A 19,213-nucleotide genomic window follows, 5' to 3' on the forward strand; every position below is an offset into this window, starting at 1 on the left:
CTTTGGTGTGCTTAGAGACAGTATTAGTTTCGGTGCAAGAAATGTGCACGGTTTGCGCCTAATGCACCAAAGTCTAAGAAACCATTTTGGAAGCACCTGTTGGTACCCCTAGGTGAAGAGGCTCAAGTGGAGGTTGTGTTCGGTCTATTTAGAGATAGTGCTAATCTTGATGCAAGGTAAGTGCACGATTTGCATGGAACACACCTTATGCTTAGAAATCAATTTGGACGCAACAGATGGAACTCCTAGATGACATATGTCATATGGAATCTCTCTTCAGTCCGTTTAGAGATAGTGTTAGTTTCGGTGCAAGATAGGTGCACAGTTTGGACCTAATGCACCATAGGATAAGAAACCATTTTTGACACACTGTTTGTACACCTAGATGAAGAGGCTCAAGTGGAAGCTCGGTTTGGTCTGTTTGGAGATAGTGCTAATCTTGATGCAATATAGATTCACAGTTTGCATGGAACATATGATATGCTCAGAAATTAATTAGGACACACCTGATATAACTCCTTGATGATGTGTGTCATAAGGAATCTTGCTTCGGTTCGTTTAGAGACAGTGTTAGTTTTGGTAGAAGATATGTGCACGGTTTACGACTAATGCACCATAGGCTAAGAAACCATTTTAGACGCACCCGATGGTACTCGTAGTTGAAGAGGCTTAAGTGGAGGCTCGATTTGGTCTGTTCGAATATAGTGCTAATCTTGATGCAACATAGTTGCACAGTTTGCATGCAACGTACCATATGTTAAGAAATCAATTTGGATGCACCCAATGGAACTCCTAGATGACGTGTGTCATATGCAATCTCACTTCGGTTTGTTTGGAGACAATGTTAGTTTCGGTGCAAGATAGGTGCATAGTTTCTGCCTAATGCACCATAGTCTAAGAAACCATTTTTGACACACCTGTTTGTACTCCTTGATGAAGAGGCTCAAGTGGAAGCTCGGTTTGGTCTGTTTGGAGATAGTGCTAATCTTGATGCAAGATAGATGCACGGTTTGCATGGAACATATGATATGCTCAGAAATCAATTAGGACACACTTGATATAACTCTTTGATGATGTGTATCATATGTAATCTTGCTTCAGTTTGTTTAGAGAGAGTGTTAGTTTTGGTAGAAGATATATGCACGGTTTACGCCAAATGCACCATAGGCTAAGAAACCATTTTAGACGCACCCGATGGTACTCATAGTTGAAGAGGCTCAAGTGGAGGCGCGATTTGGTCTGTTCAGATATAGTGCTAATCTTGATGCAAGATAGTTGCACAGTTTGCATGCAACGTACCATATGTTAAGAAATCAATTTGGACACACCCAATGGAACTCCTAGATGACGTGTGTCATATGGAATCTCGCTTCGGTCTGTTTGGATACAATGTTAGTTTCAGTGCAAGATAGGTGCATAGTTTGTGCCTAATGCACCATAGTGTAAGAAACCATTTTTGACACACCTGTTTGTACTCCTAGATGAAGAGGCTCAAGTGGAAGCTCGGTTTGGTCTGTTTGATCTTGATGCAAGATAGTTGCACGGTTTGCATGGAACATACGATATGCTCTGAAATCAATTAGGACGCACCTGATATAACTCGTTGATGATGTGTATCATATGTAATCTTGCTTTGGTTTGTTTAGAGAGAGTGTTAGTTTTGGTAGAAGATATATGCATAGTTTACACCAAATGCACCATAGGCTAAGAAACCTGTTGGTGCAAAACTTGATCTGCAAACACAAAGGGCTAATACCCGATTCAAACGTTAAGGCGTGCCAGCCGATTTGACCTTACTATCGGCAAAGGTGGTAACTCGAATACTTTAGTCCTGACAACAGCGATGCGCCCGGATGTCACGGCTAAGAGGTACTCACACGGAACTTGAGAACGCGTCGAACTTAAGTCGACGAATTCCTAAGAACTCGTAATGAAAAGAAAAAAATGTGACGAAGTCGTCGAAAAAGTAGATGCTAGAATATGAGTAAAAACGTGTGTTTGATTGATTGATCGATATCTCATTACAAGGCCCTAGGGTCTATATTTATACCCTGCTCAAAGAGCTACAACCAGACACGATTAGAATTCGAATTCCAAATTACACGGAATCCGTATACAAAACGATGTAAATAATTAAGGAAATAACAAAACTATCCTACGTGACAAACTGAAACTCCTCCACACAACGACCGGTAACTTCCGGACTCCTTCTTTGTATCATCGGCAGACCCTTCACCATAGTCATCGGCAGACTTTCTCATCTATCCATCGGTACAGTCATATCACTGCCCGTAGACTTAGTCACGTTCAACTTTTCCTTCATCGGCAACCATCCTCATTGGCACTTCACCTTGTAAACACCATATTGCCACCTTATCCTGCCATCCTAGACACGTGCCCAAAAACGGTGTCAACACATGCCCCCCAGTTTCGGAGTATAAAACTATTAATGCTCCGAAATTCTCTGCAGTAATGATGCCTTTTCCCGCAATTAATGCTCCTAATCTGGTAACCAACAGCCTCAATCTAAACAACTCTGATCCTATTCCTCCGTAGATTCCTCGAAATCCCCAACTTCCTAAACGGGCATTTCTTCTCAGCCATATATCGGCAATAATACCGTTACAAAGGTCTGCCGATGTTCTGACCAGGATATTCGCACAAACGGTTACTTCCCCTCCATCCGCCCATCGGCAATATGACCGTTATAGAAGGCTGCCGATGGACCGACCAGGAGATCTCGCACAGTAAAATATCTTCAGATAATGACCGCTTCCTGTCAAATCACCTGTACAATCCCTGGATTACCGTGCGAACAGTTACCATATCCACCTGAGTACCCTCGGATTTCTCGGATGCGGCAAAGAGGTAAGTCCGATTTGCCCCTGCCCATTTTGTCCTATAAATAGTTCCTTCTCGGGTACTCCTTCCCCATCACACCATTCTGCTACCCAACTTTACTTTTCCAGCGGCGGCGCCATCTAAAACTCCCAAGGTCTCCGACAAGTACTCCTCCTCATCAACTCCGGTGCCCTCAAACGCTTCCTTCGCATCAAGATGGCCGTTGGCTTCGTCGTCCCTGAGGTCAAATCTCCACCCCGTCTCCTGTATTTTTCTTCATATCCCTGTTCATTTGCAATTCATTTTACTGAATATCTTCCTTTTCTTTTCTCTTTGTATTTCATTTTATTCCCAAAAATCACTAGGAATTGTCCGATAAAATTGTCATTCCCACTGATCAACCACACCTCCAATGTCTCGGCCCTCTAGGAGATCCAGATCCAACCGACCTTATTAATGCAGAAACCAACAGGATCCCCTTCAGAACTTAAAATTTTTCTTTAGATCTGTGGAAAGATACCTTCCGCTCTTGGCCTAGCCATACCGTAGGGTGGAAAGACTGGTTCTTGAGGGTCAGCAATTCTTATGAAGTCCAATGGGGTGAAAGGAAGCTAGCCCAATGCATTAGGTTGTCCATTGCCGATATGCATAGGAACGAGTCACTACTGATAGCTGCATCTGACTTTTGGTCAGACACCCTCAATGCTTTTACCTGTGGCCACGGCCCTGCTTCTCCTACCCTTGCCGATGTAGCCATGCTTACTGGTCTAGATATATCTTCTGCCGATAGCACCCACTTTTTTGATACTGCCCCTAGTGCCAAAGTGGAGACTCGCGCTATCGGCGGTTGGTCAGGGTACATTCAGAAGTACCGTGGGAAAGGATCTGTCACCATAAAAGAACAAACCACCTTTCTGAACATGTGGGTGGACAAGTTTGTATTCTGTGGTCGATCGGCAGGACCAACTTCTGTCTATCTATCGGCAGCAGAGAGACTGGCTAACGGTGGCCAATTTCCTCTCGACCGATACTTGCTTGGCGCTGTTTACCACCTTCTCCATCAGGTAGCCCAGAAACTCCTGCTTGGCCAGTCCATCGGCAACTTGGGAGGCCCTTGGTGGTTTATTAATATGTGGCTCAATCTGCACCTGCATAAGCGCCTTGATTTCAACTTGTTCACACAGCACTTCCCAAGAGATATAGCCGAAAACCATGTGTTAGGTGAAGAGGAATCGGCAACGCGTGCCCCCTTGAACTTTGGCGAAGCTGTCATAGTTCTACCTGGTTCAGGGAGTAATTCGGATCAAATCGGCCGATTCTTCCAGACTCTGTATGAGGGTTTAGCCAGAGACGAACGACCATGGTTGGCTTATGATGACCCAGATAGCATGCTCCCTCTGACCTTCAACCCATTTGATGAAGCTCTCGACAGGGATAATGAGGTGATGATGGCAATTGTGACTCCCAGAATCATTCCAGTGAATTTCTTCGGCAGCACAAAAACCTCTCCTCAAACTTATGAATTTTACAATCCATCGGCGTTAGCTCGCCAGTTAGCTTTCGGCCAGCTGCCGATTGCACTTCCTTATGCCGATGTGATAAAACCCAGAGAAACCATCAACAACCTTCTTGAGTGGATTCGAGTAGCCCAACTACCACCAAACGCCGATACAGATGTAGATCTGTCAGAATGGGTTCCGGCTGCTTTTATCACTCAGGCATACAAGTTATGGTGGGCAGAATGGAAAGAGCATCTATTCTGCAGATCGGCCCTTTCATACCGCGGCATGATCGACTCCGAATACGAAGTTCCCGATCACACTGTAAGTATCTCAAACCGATGTTTCATTTTCTCAATATTACTTCCATCGGTAGCTTACCCTTGTGTTCCTTTTGCAGGTTGACAACATCCCTCCATTGGTTAGCAGGAGTGGCAAGCCGATCGACTTGTTTCCATCAGGACCGATTTCCTCAATCGGCCACAATGCTCCCACTCTAGCTTCCATCGTGCATCGGGGTGTGCGCCTCAGGAAAGTCACCACCAGGAGAACCCAGACATCACCAACGGTAGCTGCTCCCACCCTGGCGCGGGCTTTCAAGGCAATTTGTCAAATCCTTTTCTTTTACGCTGAGTATCTTTACATCGGCTATATCTATGCTTATAAACCTTTGTTCGTTATTATAGCAAACCAGTGCATCGGCAAAAGTCACACGCCAAAGTGCCGATGCCCCCCAGTCCAGACAGCCAAAGAGGAAGGGTGCCAAGAGTACCAGGGCCGAAACGAAACACCAAAAAGTGGCAACTCCCCTTCCTCCTCCGGTGTCTCCAATCCCAGTGGAGTCTTCTCCTTCTTCCCCAGACGTCCAGGCGCAGCAAGCACTATCTCCCCAACCAATGCAGGAAGCGCCACAGATGGAAGAACCTCAAACAGAAGGTACATCAGCTGACGTGGGTGAACAAACAGCTGGCCCGGTGAGTCCAATTACATCATCGGCGGTTCCCCCGATTCAGACAATTGTTGCTCCTTCTCCAGGTAACATATTTTAACAATACTATTGTCGATGAACTTATTCCCATTTAGTCTCATAACCTTTCTCGTCTTCTTTTAGTCGATATCGTCCCATCGGCAATCCCAGTCGATCATACTATAGTTCCATCGGCATCTTTGGCCGATCAGCCTGTAGCTCCGTCAGCACCTCCCAGTCCAAGACAAGAGATCGCCTTGAAGCAAGTAAGTCACCGTTTACCATCAGCATTATTTGCCGATTCCCTGAGTATGAACTAACCTTGCTCTCCCCCCCAGGAACAAGATTCTCCCGACAGTCTGTTCTCCTTCGCCATCGACCTTTCTGAAGAAGAAGGCGAAGAAGCAAGCTCTTCTCGGACAGTTGGCATTACATCGGCAGAAATCAAGGCCAGGCTGGAAGAATTGTCAGCTCTCCTCCACCAGGACACAGCGCAGTTGGTTGACGACTCCGACCCTACCAAGACCCTATTCAGAACCCTCAGAGGCCAAATTCCAGCCGACGTCGAAGAAATCTTATTCCAAGCCGCTCATTTGGAGAGTCGCCAGCTGCAGTACCAGAGAGCTGCTCGGCGTCTTGCTGATAGAGCCACTCAGACTCAGCTTTCCGATGAAATGAGGAGAGAGAAACTTCTGACCGATGAGAAGCACAGGAACATCGGTATCCTGAGATCTTCTGGAGACGCGCTGAAGCAGAAGATATCCGATCTATCGGCAAGAAGAGAATCCCTGTTGGCGGAGCTCAAGGAAGTGGAGAGCGCCCTATCCCAAGCCCAACAGGAAGAGAACCAATTGCCAGAGACCATCAGGCTTCTTGAGCACGAGCGAAATGTTCATGGTCGCAAGGCACTTCAACTGAAGAAGAAGCTGAAGCCGATAGACGGTTCTGCCGATGATGACATCAAAGAGATAGAAGCAGCCAACCAAATTCGGCTACGCGCTATATCGGCAATCCAAGCGCTGCTTAACACATAGAGTTTCCATCGGCATTATATCTGTGTTTTCCTGCTTTCAGTCTAGCCGATAGGACTGTTATCGGCATCTTTTAAAACATTAAATTCACCCCTAAATACACTTTAATCCAGCCGATAGGAGTGTTATCGGCATTTAAACTTTTATGCATCAACCCATATGCTAGGGTGGTACTTCTTTAAATACTTGCCATTTAGTGCTCTGGGAAATTCAACTCCTTCGAGAGTTTCTAGAATATAAGCATTACCAGGAGCCGATCGACTTATCCGATAAGGGCCTTCCCAATTAGGAGACCACTTTCCAAACTTCGAACTTTTAGTCCCGACTGGCAAAATTAATTTCCATACCAAATCCCCATCGGCAAACTCCTTAGCCTTCACTTTCTTATCATACCATCTAGCAACTCTCTTCTTATTTTCTTCTATACTCATCAAAGCTTTTAACCGATGCCCTGCTAGATCATCCAATTCATCGGTCATCAAAGTGGCATAATCATCGGCAGTTAATTGATCTTGAAAAGATAATCGCCTAGATCCAGCCTTAATTTCCCAAGGCAACACCGCATCATGTCCATACACCAATTGATAGGGTGACACCTTGGTTGATCCATGACAAGCCATCCGATAAGACCACAACGCTTCATTTAATAATGTATGCCACCGCTTAGGATTTTCTTCAATCTTTCGTTTAATAAGCTTGATAATTCCTTTGTTAGACGCCTCGGCCTGCCCATTGGCTTGAGCATAATAAGGAGAAGAATTCAACACTTTAACCCCCATACCGATTGCGAATTCATCAAACTCCCCCGATGTAAACATAGTGCCCTGATCGGTAGTAATCGTTTGAGGGATCCCAAATCGGTAAATAATGTGCTCCTTCACAAAATCAATCATATTGGCCGATGTGACTTTCTTCAAAGGAATAGCTTCAACCCACTTAGTGAAATAATCAGTGGCAACTAGAATGAACTTATGCCCTTTGCTAGATGGTGGATAAATCTGGCCGATTAGATCGATAGCCCATCCCCGGAACGGCCAAGGCTTTATTATAGGATTCATAGCCGATGCGGGCGCTCTCTGAATATTACCAAACTTTTGACAACCTTGACATCCCTTGAAATATTTAAAACAATCCTCAAGTATGGTCGGCCAAAAATATCCATTCCTTCGAATAATCCATTTCATCTTAAAAGCTGACTGATGCGCTCCACACACTCCTTCATGGATTTCCCCCATCAAACTTCTAGCTTCATCATCACCCAAGCATCGGAGAAGAATTCCGTCGATAGTTCGATAATACAATTCATCTTCAAGAAGTACATACTTGGTTGCTTGAAATCGGACCCGTCTTTCAACTTTTTTGGATGGATCTTTTAGATAATCCATAATTTCTTTCCTCCAATCATCGGCATCGATTGCCGATATTGCATTAATCATTGGCTGATATCCCGAGGCATGCTGAGCTAACCGATTGGCGTCTTCATTATGCAATCGGGGAACATGTTCTAATCGGAAATCCTTGAATTCCTTCAACAGTTGCATACTTCTCTCGAAATAAGTTATGAGAACTTCACTTCGGCATTCATAGCTCCCGGCCAATTGATTTATAACCAACATAGAACCCCCGAAGATTTCAACAGCATCAGCACGAATCTCTCTTAACAGCTCCAATCCCTTGATCAGAGCCTGATACTCAGCCTGATTATTTGTCGACGTGGCAACGATTGGCAGGGAAAACTCATACTTTCTCCCCTTAGGGGAAACTAATACAATGCCGATTCCTGCCCCCCGGTCACAGGTAGATCCATCAAAGAAGAGCGTCCAGGGTACAATTTCCAAGGTTTCCACTACACCGCAATGCTGAGTCACAAAATCGGCCATAATCTGCCCCTTGACTGCCTTAGCCGATTCGTAACGCAAATCGAACTCCGACAGCGCTAAAATCCATTTACCGATCCTACCACTCATAATCGGCATGGATAGCATGTACCGGACCACGTCGTCCTTGCAAACAACAGTGCATTCGGCCGATAGCAAGTAATGCCTCAGTTTGATACACGAAAAATACAAGCATAGGCATAGTTTTTCGATGACCAAATACCTGGTTTCAGCATCAATCAACCTCTTGCTCAAGTAATAAATTACCCTCTCTTTCCCTTCAAATTATTGAACTAAAGCTGAACCGATAACCGATCCATCGGCAGACAAATACAATTTGAAGGGCTTTCCTTGTTGAGGTGGAACTAGAACTGGAGGATTTACTAGATACTTCTTGATTTCATCCAGAGCCAACTGCTGTTCTTCTCCCCAAATAAATTCTTGATCGGCTTTCAATTTAAGAAGAGGACTGAAAGCACGAATCTTACCAGACAGATTAGATATAAATCTCCTGATAAAATTTACCTTGCCGATCAAGGATTGGAGCTCGGTCTTGTTGGTAGGGGCCACTATTTTATTGATGGCATCAATGGACCTTCGACTAATTTCAATACCCCTTTGATGTACCATGAAACCAAGAAACTGCCCCGCCGATACACCAAATGCACACTTGTTGGGATTCATCTTCAATCCATGCTTCCTTGTGCATTCTAACACTTTTTGTAAATCGGCAAGATGCTCTGAGAAATCTCCAGACTTGACCACCACATCATCAATATAAATCTCCACGAGCTTGCCGATGAACTCATGAAATATAAAATTCATAGCCCTTTGATAAGTAGCACCAGCATTCTTCAACCCAAAAGTCATGACTATCCATTCAAATAACCCAACATGACCAGGACACCTGAATGCGGTTTTTGGAATATCCTCCTCTGCCATGAATATTTGATTGTATCCTGCATTACCATCCACGAAGTTGATGACCCGATGACCAGCCGCAGCATCAACCAGTAGATCGGCGACAGGCATTGGGTGTCCATCCATCGGCGTAGCTTTATTGAGATTCCTGAAATCAATGCACACTCGAAGCTTTCCGTTCTTCTTGTAAACCGGAACAACATTGGAAATCCACTCGGCATACCGACACTGCCGAATAAACTTAGCTTCAATAAGTTTGGTGATTTCGGCCTGAATATCAGGTAGAATGTTAGGATTACATCGGCGAGCTGGTTGCTGATACGGCCGAAATCCAGATTTGATGGGTAACCGATGTTCAACAATTGATCGGTCTAAACCAGGCATCTCGGTATAATCCCAAGCAAAGCAATCTTTATATTCCTTCAACAAACTAGTCAATTGTTGCTTACACTCAGGATCTAATTTAGCACTAATAAAAGTAGGCCTAGGCTTATCACCACTACCTATATCTACTTCTATCAAATCATCGGCCGATGTGAATCCCTGGCCTAATTTTCCATCATCGGCGAATCTATCCATTAAAAACCATCGTCAGAACCGACTGCTTGGATCGGTGGAATCTCGTAATCAGCAACTTTGAGAAAATCTTTCTCCCAAACTTCCCCTGAAATGCACCTGGTCCTTTCATAGGTATCCGCCTCTGCCGATGCGATAACATAAGAAGAATCTCCTGGGACAATCTCAATTTTGTCACCTACCCACTGAACCAAGCATTGGTGCATTGTAGATGGGATGCAACAATTGGCATGAATCCAATCTCTTCCCAACAATTAGTTGTAAGCACCCTTTCCACCGATCACGAAGAAAGTTGTCGGCAAGGTTTTGCTGCCGATGGTCAACTCCACACATATTGCCCCCTTAACCGGAGACACGTTTCCTTCAAAGTCTTTGAGCATCATATCGGTCTTGGTCAAATCCTGATCCCCTTTCCCAAGCTTCCGATATACTGCATACGGCATAATATTAATAGCAGCCCCACCATCAACTAGGATCTTGGTCATTGGCTGCCCATCAACCCTTCCTTTGACGAACAGAGCTTTGAGATGCTGTCTCTCGTCATCGGCAGGTTTCTCAAAGATAGCCGTCATCGGATCCAGAGCCAGCTGAGCTATCTGATCAGAAAATTCCAACTCATCATCACTGGATGGTGCAAGAAACTCCATCGGCAACATAAAGACCATGTTGACTCCTGCCGATGGACCTTCCCTCTTAGTGTCTGATGACTGCTGACTTCCAGAGTTCTCGCCCTTGCTTAGCTCCTCTTGCCTTTCACGTTGCAATCTCCTCTTCTGTGTCTTGGTTAATCCTTCAGGACACCATGGAGGAAGTGGCTTTTGCCTTGCTGCCGGGCATCGGTTCTCCCTCGACTCCATACGATGTGTGTTAGCATCCCTGCAAAATATGAACTCATCGGGAACCCGCGCATTAGCCATCTCCTCGAGCTCTTCCCGGTTTCTGGGAAAATACTGGACACGATCACCAAGTCTATCGTGCACGCTAAGCCTGCCCCCCAGCCGATCATGAACTGACACCCTTCCTCTGAATGGCCCATTAAATCGCCGATCATCATCATAACAACGCCGATCGGTCCTATCGTACCGATCATAACCGTTGCACTCAGGGCAGTCTCTGATAGTAGGTAGCTTGATATTTTCCTCCCAACAATGGATGAAGAACGGGCAATTCCAATGATCTCTGTGCTGATTCCACTCCTGTCGGCGTCTTTCTTCTTCCCGTCGATAATCGTCTTGCTGGCGCCGATACCGATCCTCCCGTTGTTGCCAATTTTCTCGAGGCCTTCTATGAGTTATAATGATACCAGATCGAGGAGGCCTTCCTGAGCTAGTTCCTCCCTGGACCAAGCCCTTACTCCTTGCATCGGCAGTAGTAACTTGATGCTGAGGATCTACCGATGCACTCTTCTCAGCTGTCTCCGATGTTAAGACCTTAGCCTTCCCCTTGGCATCCAACATGTTTGTCGGGAAAGGATGTTGGTCTATCTTCATCGGCTTCTGGGCCTTGGAACTGTCAAACTTGATTCTCCCAGACTCTATAGCCGATTGCAGCTGCTGTCTGAATACTTTGCACTCGTTGGTGTCATGGGAAGTTGCATCATGCCACTTGCAATATCTCATCCTCTTTAACTCCTCTGCCGATGGGATCACATGATTAGGTGACAGTTTGATCTGACCTTCCTGAAGTAGAAAGTCAAATATCCTATCGGCCTTAGCGGTGTCAAAAGCAAACTTCTCTGGTTCCTTCTGCCCAAAAGGACAAGACATCGGCTTCTTGTTTTTTACCCACTCTGCCAAACCGATTACTGGTTCCTCATCAGAATCTGAGCTTGTTACTTCATCGACAAATGACACTTTCTTATTACATGCTCTTTTAGGCTCGAAAGGCTTGATGTCTTGATCAGAAATCCTCTGCGCCAAATGACTTAAACTTTCAAACTCCTGAGAGGCATACTTATCCCTGATATGTGGCAACAGACCCTGGAAAGCCAAATCGGCTAGCTGCCGATCATCCAGAACCAAACTATAGCATTTGTTTTTGACCTCTCGTATCCTCTGCACAAAGCTCTCAACCGACTCATCATTACGTTGTCCCAACTTGACCAAGTCGGTGATCTTCTTCTCGTGAACCCCCGAAAAGAAGTATTTGTGGAATTGTTTCTCCAGATCGGCCCAAGTAATTACTGAATTGGGAGGTAATGATATGAACCAAGTAAAAGCCGATCCAGACAATGACGAAGAAAATAGACGAACCCTCAATTCGTCCCTGTTACCAGCCTCTCCATATTGAATGATGAACCTGTTGACATGCTCCATGGTTGATGTGTCGTCCTGCCCGGAAAACTTGGTAAAATCTGGTACCTTGTACCGATGTGGAAGCGGGATCAAATCATACGCAGGAGGATACGGTGTCCGATAAGAGTAAGTGTTGACTTTGGGTTTTATCCCAAATTGTTCCATCATTACTTCAGCAATCTTATCGGCCCAATATGCATCGGCATCTTGCCGATGAGGCGGCTGCGGATCTGGCACTTGGTGGCGAACCTCCACGTGTCTGTTCGGGACGTGATCTGCACGGAACATTGGATTGATCACCTGCCCTCCAATCTGCGGACCACCAAACTGCTGTCCACCGATTGGCTGTCCTCCAAGTTGCTGTCCCCTGAGTTGCTGTCCGAAATTCATTGGCTGGTTGGGAATCCCCTGACCTTGGAACCCGGGATAGACTTGCCCTTGCTGGAATCCTATAGTCTGGTAACTCTGCTGGGGCGATTGTGGAAAGACTTGCTGTCCAAGCCATCCATTATTAGCGTTCATCGGCATAGGTGCTGCCGATGATTGGTAATTGGGTACCATCATTGAATTGACATACCCCGATTGGGCCATAGACCTCTGTTGCATCAGCATTGACTCTGCCGATGCGTTAGGCATCTGGAACATTGAATCTTGAGGATTTCCAGTGTGAGGCCTTGCGGTAGTAGTCGTAGTGTACCGAGGACTCTGGTTCACCGGCGCATTGGGAGGCGCCGATGTCATAGGAGTCTTGCCCCTCATGTCAGTTATTTGTGATGTTCCTGGCGTCAACTCTGGAGGCATACTGTAACCCCACCAGTTAGGAGGAAGAGTCAACCCTGACATTGCCGATGCCAACATATCCGTCGTCAGTTTATGCTGCCCAATTGAAGTCTGTGGGTTGGTTGTCATCGGCATAGATAGCGCATCAGTAGCTCCCGATGTACTTGGAGGGACGGCAGATTGTGCACTCGCAGCCGTCAAAGCAGCCGATGGAGCCGTGACCTCTGGTGCCGTTGGCTGATGATGAGAGGGGCCCACATAATCTGGTGGGATTTGTCCTTCCTTGAAAGTTCTTGCCACGGCATTGAAAACCGTATTAGACAGTACACCAGCTTGGTTGATCAACGCTCGATTGATGGCATTGTCAACCATATCTTGAAGCTTGCCAGGATTGGCGTCAAAGGTAACCTGCCGTGGTGCCGGCAGTGCATCTTTCTGGACCACTTCGCCGCTCCTGTTTATGCTGAAAGACCTCAGGCATTGCTGCTTGAACTCTTCCATGGGTTGGGCAATAGCTTGCTTCTGCTCATCCTTGAGGTTGGCCTCCGTCACGGGGATGACGTTCTCCTGATCGAGGTCAGAGATCGACATGTTGATCTTGATCTTGAATCTGGTCCCACTGGGCGTGCCAAAAGATGTGTTGGTGCAAAACTTGATCTGCAAACACAAAGGGCTAATACCCGATTCAAACGTTAAGGCGTGCCAGCCGATTTGACCTTACTATCGGCAAAGGTGGTAACTCGAATACTTTAGTCCTGACAACAGCGATGCGCCCGGATGTCACGGCTAAGAGTTACTCACGCGGAACTTGAGAACACGTCGAACTTAAGTCGACGAATTCCTAAGAACTCGTAATGAAAAGAAAAAAAATGTGACGAAGTCGTCGAAAAAGTAGATGCTGGAATATGAGTAAAAACGTGTGTTTGATTGATTGATCGATATCTCATTACAAGGCCCTAGGGTCTATATTTATACCCTGCTCAAAGAGCTACAACCAGACACGATTAGAATTCGAATTCCAAATTACACGGAATCCGTATACAAAACGATGTAAATAATTAAGGAAATAACAAAACTATCCTACGTGACAAACTGAAACTCCTCCACACAACGACCGGTAACTTCCGGACTCCTTCTTTGTATCATCGGCAGACCCTTCACCATAGTCATCGGTAGACTTTCTCATCTATCCATCGGTACAGTCATATCAATGCCCGTAGACTTAGTCACGTTCAACTTTTCCTTCATCGGCAACCATCCTCATCGGCACTTCACCTTGTAAACAGCATATTGCCACCTTATCCTGCCATCCTAGACACGTGCCCAAAAACGGTGTCAACAAAACCATTTTAGACGCACCCGATGGTACTCATAGTTGAAGAGGCTCAAGTGGAGGCTCGATTTGGTCTGTTGGGATATAGTGCTAATCTTGATGCAAGATAGTTGCACAGTTTGCATGCAACGTACCATATGTTAAGAAATCAATTTGGACGCACCCAATGGAACTCCTAGATGACGTGTGTCATATGGAATCTCGCTTCGGTCTGTTTGGAGACAATGTTAGTTTCGGTGCAAGATAGGTGCATAGTTTGTGCCTAATGCACCATAGTCTAAGAAACCATTTTTGACACACCTGTTTGCACTCCTAGATGAAGAGGCTCAAGTGGAAGCTTGGTTTGGTCTGTTTGGAGATAGTGCTAATCTTGATGCAAGATAGATGCACGGTTTGCATGGAACATACGATATGCTCAGAAATCAATTAGGACGCACCTGATATAACTCCTTGATGATGTGTATCATATGTAATCTTGCTTTGATTTGTTTAGAGAGATTGTTAGTTTTTGTAGAAGATATATGCACGGTTTACGCCAAATGCACCATAGGCTAAGAAACCATTTTCGACGCACCTGATGGTACTCATAGTTGAAGAGGCTCAAGTGGAGGCTCGATTTGGTCTGTTCGGATATAGTGCTAATCTTGATACAAGATTGTTGCACAGTTTGCATGCAACGTACCATATGTTAAGAAATCAATTTGGACGCACCGAATGGAACTCCTAGATGACGTGTGTCATATGGAATCTCGCTTCGGTCTGTTTGGAGACAATGTTAGTTTCGGTGCAAGATAGGTGCTTAGTTTGTGCCTAATGCACCATAGTCTAAGAAACGAGTTTTGACACACCTGTTTGTACTCCTAAATGAAGAGGCTCAAGTGGAAGCTTGGTTTGGTCTGTTTGGAGATAGTCCTAATCTTGATGCAAGATAGATGCACGGTTTGCATGGAACATACGATATGCTCAGAAATCAATTAGGACGCACCTGATATAACTCCTTGATGATGTGTGTCATATGTAATCTTGCTTCGGTTTGTTTAGAGAGAGTGTTAGTTTTGGTAGAAGATATATGCACGGTTTACGCCAAATGCACCATAGGCTAAGAAACCATTTTAGACGCACCCGATGGTACTCATAGTTGAAGAGGCTCAAGTGGAGGCTCGATTTGGTCTGTTCGGATATAGTGCTAATCTTGATGCAAGATAGTTGCACAATTTGCATGCAATGTACCATATGTTAAGAAATCAATTTCGATGCACCGAATGGAACTCCTAGATGACGTGTGTCATATGAAATCTCGCTTCGGTCTGTTTGGAGACAATGTTAATTTCGGTGCAAGATAGGTGCATAGTTTGTGCCTAATGCACCATAGTCTAAGAAACCATTTTTGACACACCTGTTTGTACTCCTAGATGAAGAGGCTCAAGAGGAAGCTTGGTTTGGTCTGTTTGGAGATAGTGCTAATCTTGATGCAAGATAGATGCACGGTTTGCATGGAACATACAATATGCTCAGAAATCAATTAGGACGCACCTGATATAACTCCTTGATGATGTGTCTCATATGTAATCTTGCTTCGGTTTGTGTAGAGAGAGTGTTAGTTTTGGTAGAAGATATATGCACGGTTTACGCCAAATGCACCATAGGCTAAGAAACCATTTTAGACGCACCCGATGGTACTCATAGTTGAAGAGGCTCAAGTGGAGGCTCGATTTTGTCTGTTCGGATATAGTGCTAATCTTAATGCAAGATAGTTGCACAGTTTGCGTGCAACGTACCATATGTTAAGAAATCAATTTGGACGCACCCAATGGAACTCCTAGATGACGTGTGTCATATGGAATCTCGCTTCGGTCAGTTTGGAGGCAATGTTAGTTTTGGTGCAAGATAGGTGTATAGTTTGTGCCTAGTGTACCATAGTCTAAGAAACCATTTTTGACGCACCTATTTGTACTCCTAGATGAAGAGGCTCAAGTGGAAGCTTGGTCCGCTCTATTTGGAAATAGTGCTAATCTTGAAGCAAGATAGGTGCATGGTTTGCATGGAACATACCATATGCTTGGATATCAATTTGGATGCACCAGATGGAACTCCTTGATGACGTGTGTCATATGGAATCTCGCTTCGGTCCATTTGGAGATATTGTTAGTTTCAGTGCAAGAGAGGTGCACAGTTTGCACCTAATGCACCATAGTCTAAGAAACCATTTTGGACGCACTTGTTGGTACTCCTAGGTGAAGGGGCTCAAGTGGATGCTCGGTTCGGTCTGTCTGGAGATAGTGCTAATCTTAATGCAAGATAGGTGCACGGTTTGCATGGAACATACCAAATGCTTGGAAATCAATCTGGACACACATGATGAAATCCTAGATGACATGTGTCATACAAAATCTTGCTTCGGTCTGTTTGGAGACAGTGTTAGTTTTGGTGCAAGATTGGTGTAAGGTTTGCACATAATGCAGCATAGGCTAAGAAACCATTTTGGACGCACCCGATGGTACTCCTAGGTAAAAGGCTCAAGTGAAATCTCGGTTTGGTCTATTTTGAGATAGTGCTAATCTTGATGCAAGATAGATGCACAGTCTGCATGGAACGTACCATATGCTTAGAAATTAGTTTGGACGCACTGATAGAACTCCTTGATGATGTGTGTCATATGGAATCTCGCTTTGGTGTGCTTAGAGACAGTATTAGTTTCGGTGCAAGAAATGTGCACGGTTTGCGCCTAATGCACCAAAGTCTAAGAAACCATTTTTGGAAGCACCTGTTGGTACTCCTAGGTGAAGAGGCTCAAGTGGAGGCTGTGTTCGGTCTGTTTAGAGATAGAGCTAATCTTGATGCAAGATAAGTGCACGATTTGCACGGAACATACCGTATGCTCAGAAATCAATTTGGACGCACCAGATGGAACTCCTAGATGACATGTGTCATATAGAATACCACTTCGGTCCGTTTGGAGACAGTGTTAGTTTCGGTGCAAGATAGGTGCATGGTTTGCACCTAATGCACCATAGGATAAGAAACCATTTTGGATGCACCTGATGGTACTCATAGGTAAAAGGCTCAAGTGAAAGCTCGGTTTGGTCTATTTGGAGATAGTGCTAATCTTGATGCAAGATAGACGCACGGTCTGCATGGAACGTACCATATGCTTAGAAATTAATTTGGACACACCTGATAGAACTCCTTGATGACATGTGTCATATGGAATATCAGTTTGGTGTGCTTAGAGACAGTATTAGTTTTGGTGCAAAATATGTGCACGGTTTGCGCCTAATGCACCAAAGTCTAAGAAACCATTTTGGAAGCACCTGTTGGTACTCCTAGGTGAAGAGGCTCAAGTGGAGGCTTGGTTCGGTCTGTTTAGAGATAGTGCTAATCTTGATGCAAGATAGGTGCATGATTTGCATGGAACATACCATATGCTCAGAAATCAATTTGGACGCACCAGATGGAACTGCTAGATGACATATGTCATATGGAATCTCAGTTCGGTCCGTTTAGAGACAGTATTAGTTCCGGTGCAAGATAGGTGCACAGTTTGCACCTAATGCACCATAGGATCAGAAACCATTTTGGACGCACCCGATGGTACTCCTAGGTCAAGGGGCTCAAGTGAAAGCTCAGTTTCGTCTATTTAGAGATAGTGCTAATCTTGATGCAAGATAGATGCACGGTTTGCATTGAACATACGATATGCTCAGAAATCAATTAGGATGCACCTGATATAACTCCTTGATGATGTGTGTCATATGGAATCTTGGTTCTGTTCGTTTAGAGAGAGTGTTAGTTTTGGTAGAAGATATGTGCACAGTTTACGCCTAATGCAACATAGGCCAAGAAACCATTTTAGACGCACCTGATGGTACTCGTAGTTGAAGAGGCTCAAGTGGAGGCTCGATTTGGTCTGTTCGGATATAGTACTAATCTTGATGCAAGATAGTTGCACAGTTTGCATGCAACGTACCATATGTTAAGAAATCAATTTGGACGCACCCAATGGAACTCCTAGATGACGTGTGTCATATGGAATCTCGCTTCGGTCAGTTTGGAGGCAATGTTAGTTTTGGTGCAAGATAGGTGTATAGTTTGTGCCTAGTGTACCATAGTCTAAGAAACCATTTTTGACGCACCTATTTGTACTCCTAGATGAAGAGGCTCAAGTGGAAGCTTGGTCCGCTCTGTTTGGAGATAGTGCTAATCTTGATGCAAGATAGGTGCACGGTTTGCATGGAACATACCATATGCTTGGAAATCAATTTGGATGCACCAGATGGAACTCCTTGATGACGTGTGTCATATGGAATCTCGCTTCGGTCCATTTGGAGATATTGTTAGTTTCAGTGCAAGATAGGTGCACAGTTTGCACCTAATGCACCATAGTCTAAGAAACCATTTTGGATGCACTTGTTGGTACTCCTAGGTGAAGGGGCTCAAGTGGATGCTCGGTTCGGTCTGTCTGGAGATAGTGCTAATCTTAATGCAAGATAGGTGCACGGTTTGCATGGAACATACCAAATGCTTGGAAATCAATCTGGACACACATGATGAAATCCTAGATGACATGTGTCATACAAAATCTTGCTTCGGTCTGTTTGGAGACAGTGTTAGTTTTGGTGCAAGATTGGTGTAAGGTTTGCACATAATGCAGCATAGGCTAAGAAACCATTTTGGACGCACCCGATGGTACTCCTAGGTAAAAGGCTCAAGTGAAATCTCGGTTTGGTCTATTTTGAGATAGTGCTAATCTTGATGCAAGATAGATGCACAGTCTGCATGGAACGTACCATATGCTTAGAAATTAGTTTGGACGCACTGATAGAACTCCTTGATGATGTGTGTCATATGGAATCTCGCTTTGGTGTGCTTAGAGACAGTATTAGTTTCGGTGCAAGAAATGTGCACGGTTTGCGCCTAATGCACCAAAGTCTAAGAAACCATTTTTGGAAGCACCTGTTGGTACTCCTAGGTGAAGAGGCTCAAGTGGAGGCTGTGTTCGGTCTGTTTAGAGATAGAGCTAATCTTGATGCAAGATAAGTGCACGATTTGCACGGAACATACCGTATGCTCAGAAATCAATTTGGACGCACCAGA

Source organism: Sorghum bicolor, chromosome 6 (genome assembly GCF_000003195.3).
Source record: "Sorghum bicolor cultivar BTx623 chromosome 6, Sorghum_bicolor_NCBIv3, whole genome shotgun sequence".
Lineage (NCBI taxonomy): Eukaryota > Viridiplantae > Streptophyta > Magnoliopsida > Poales > Poaceae > Sorghum > Sorghum bicolor.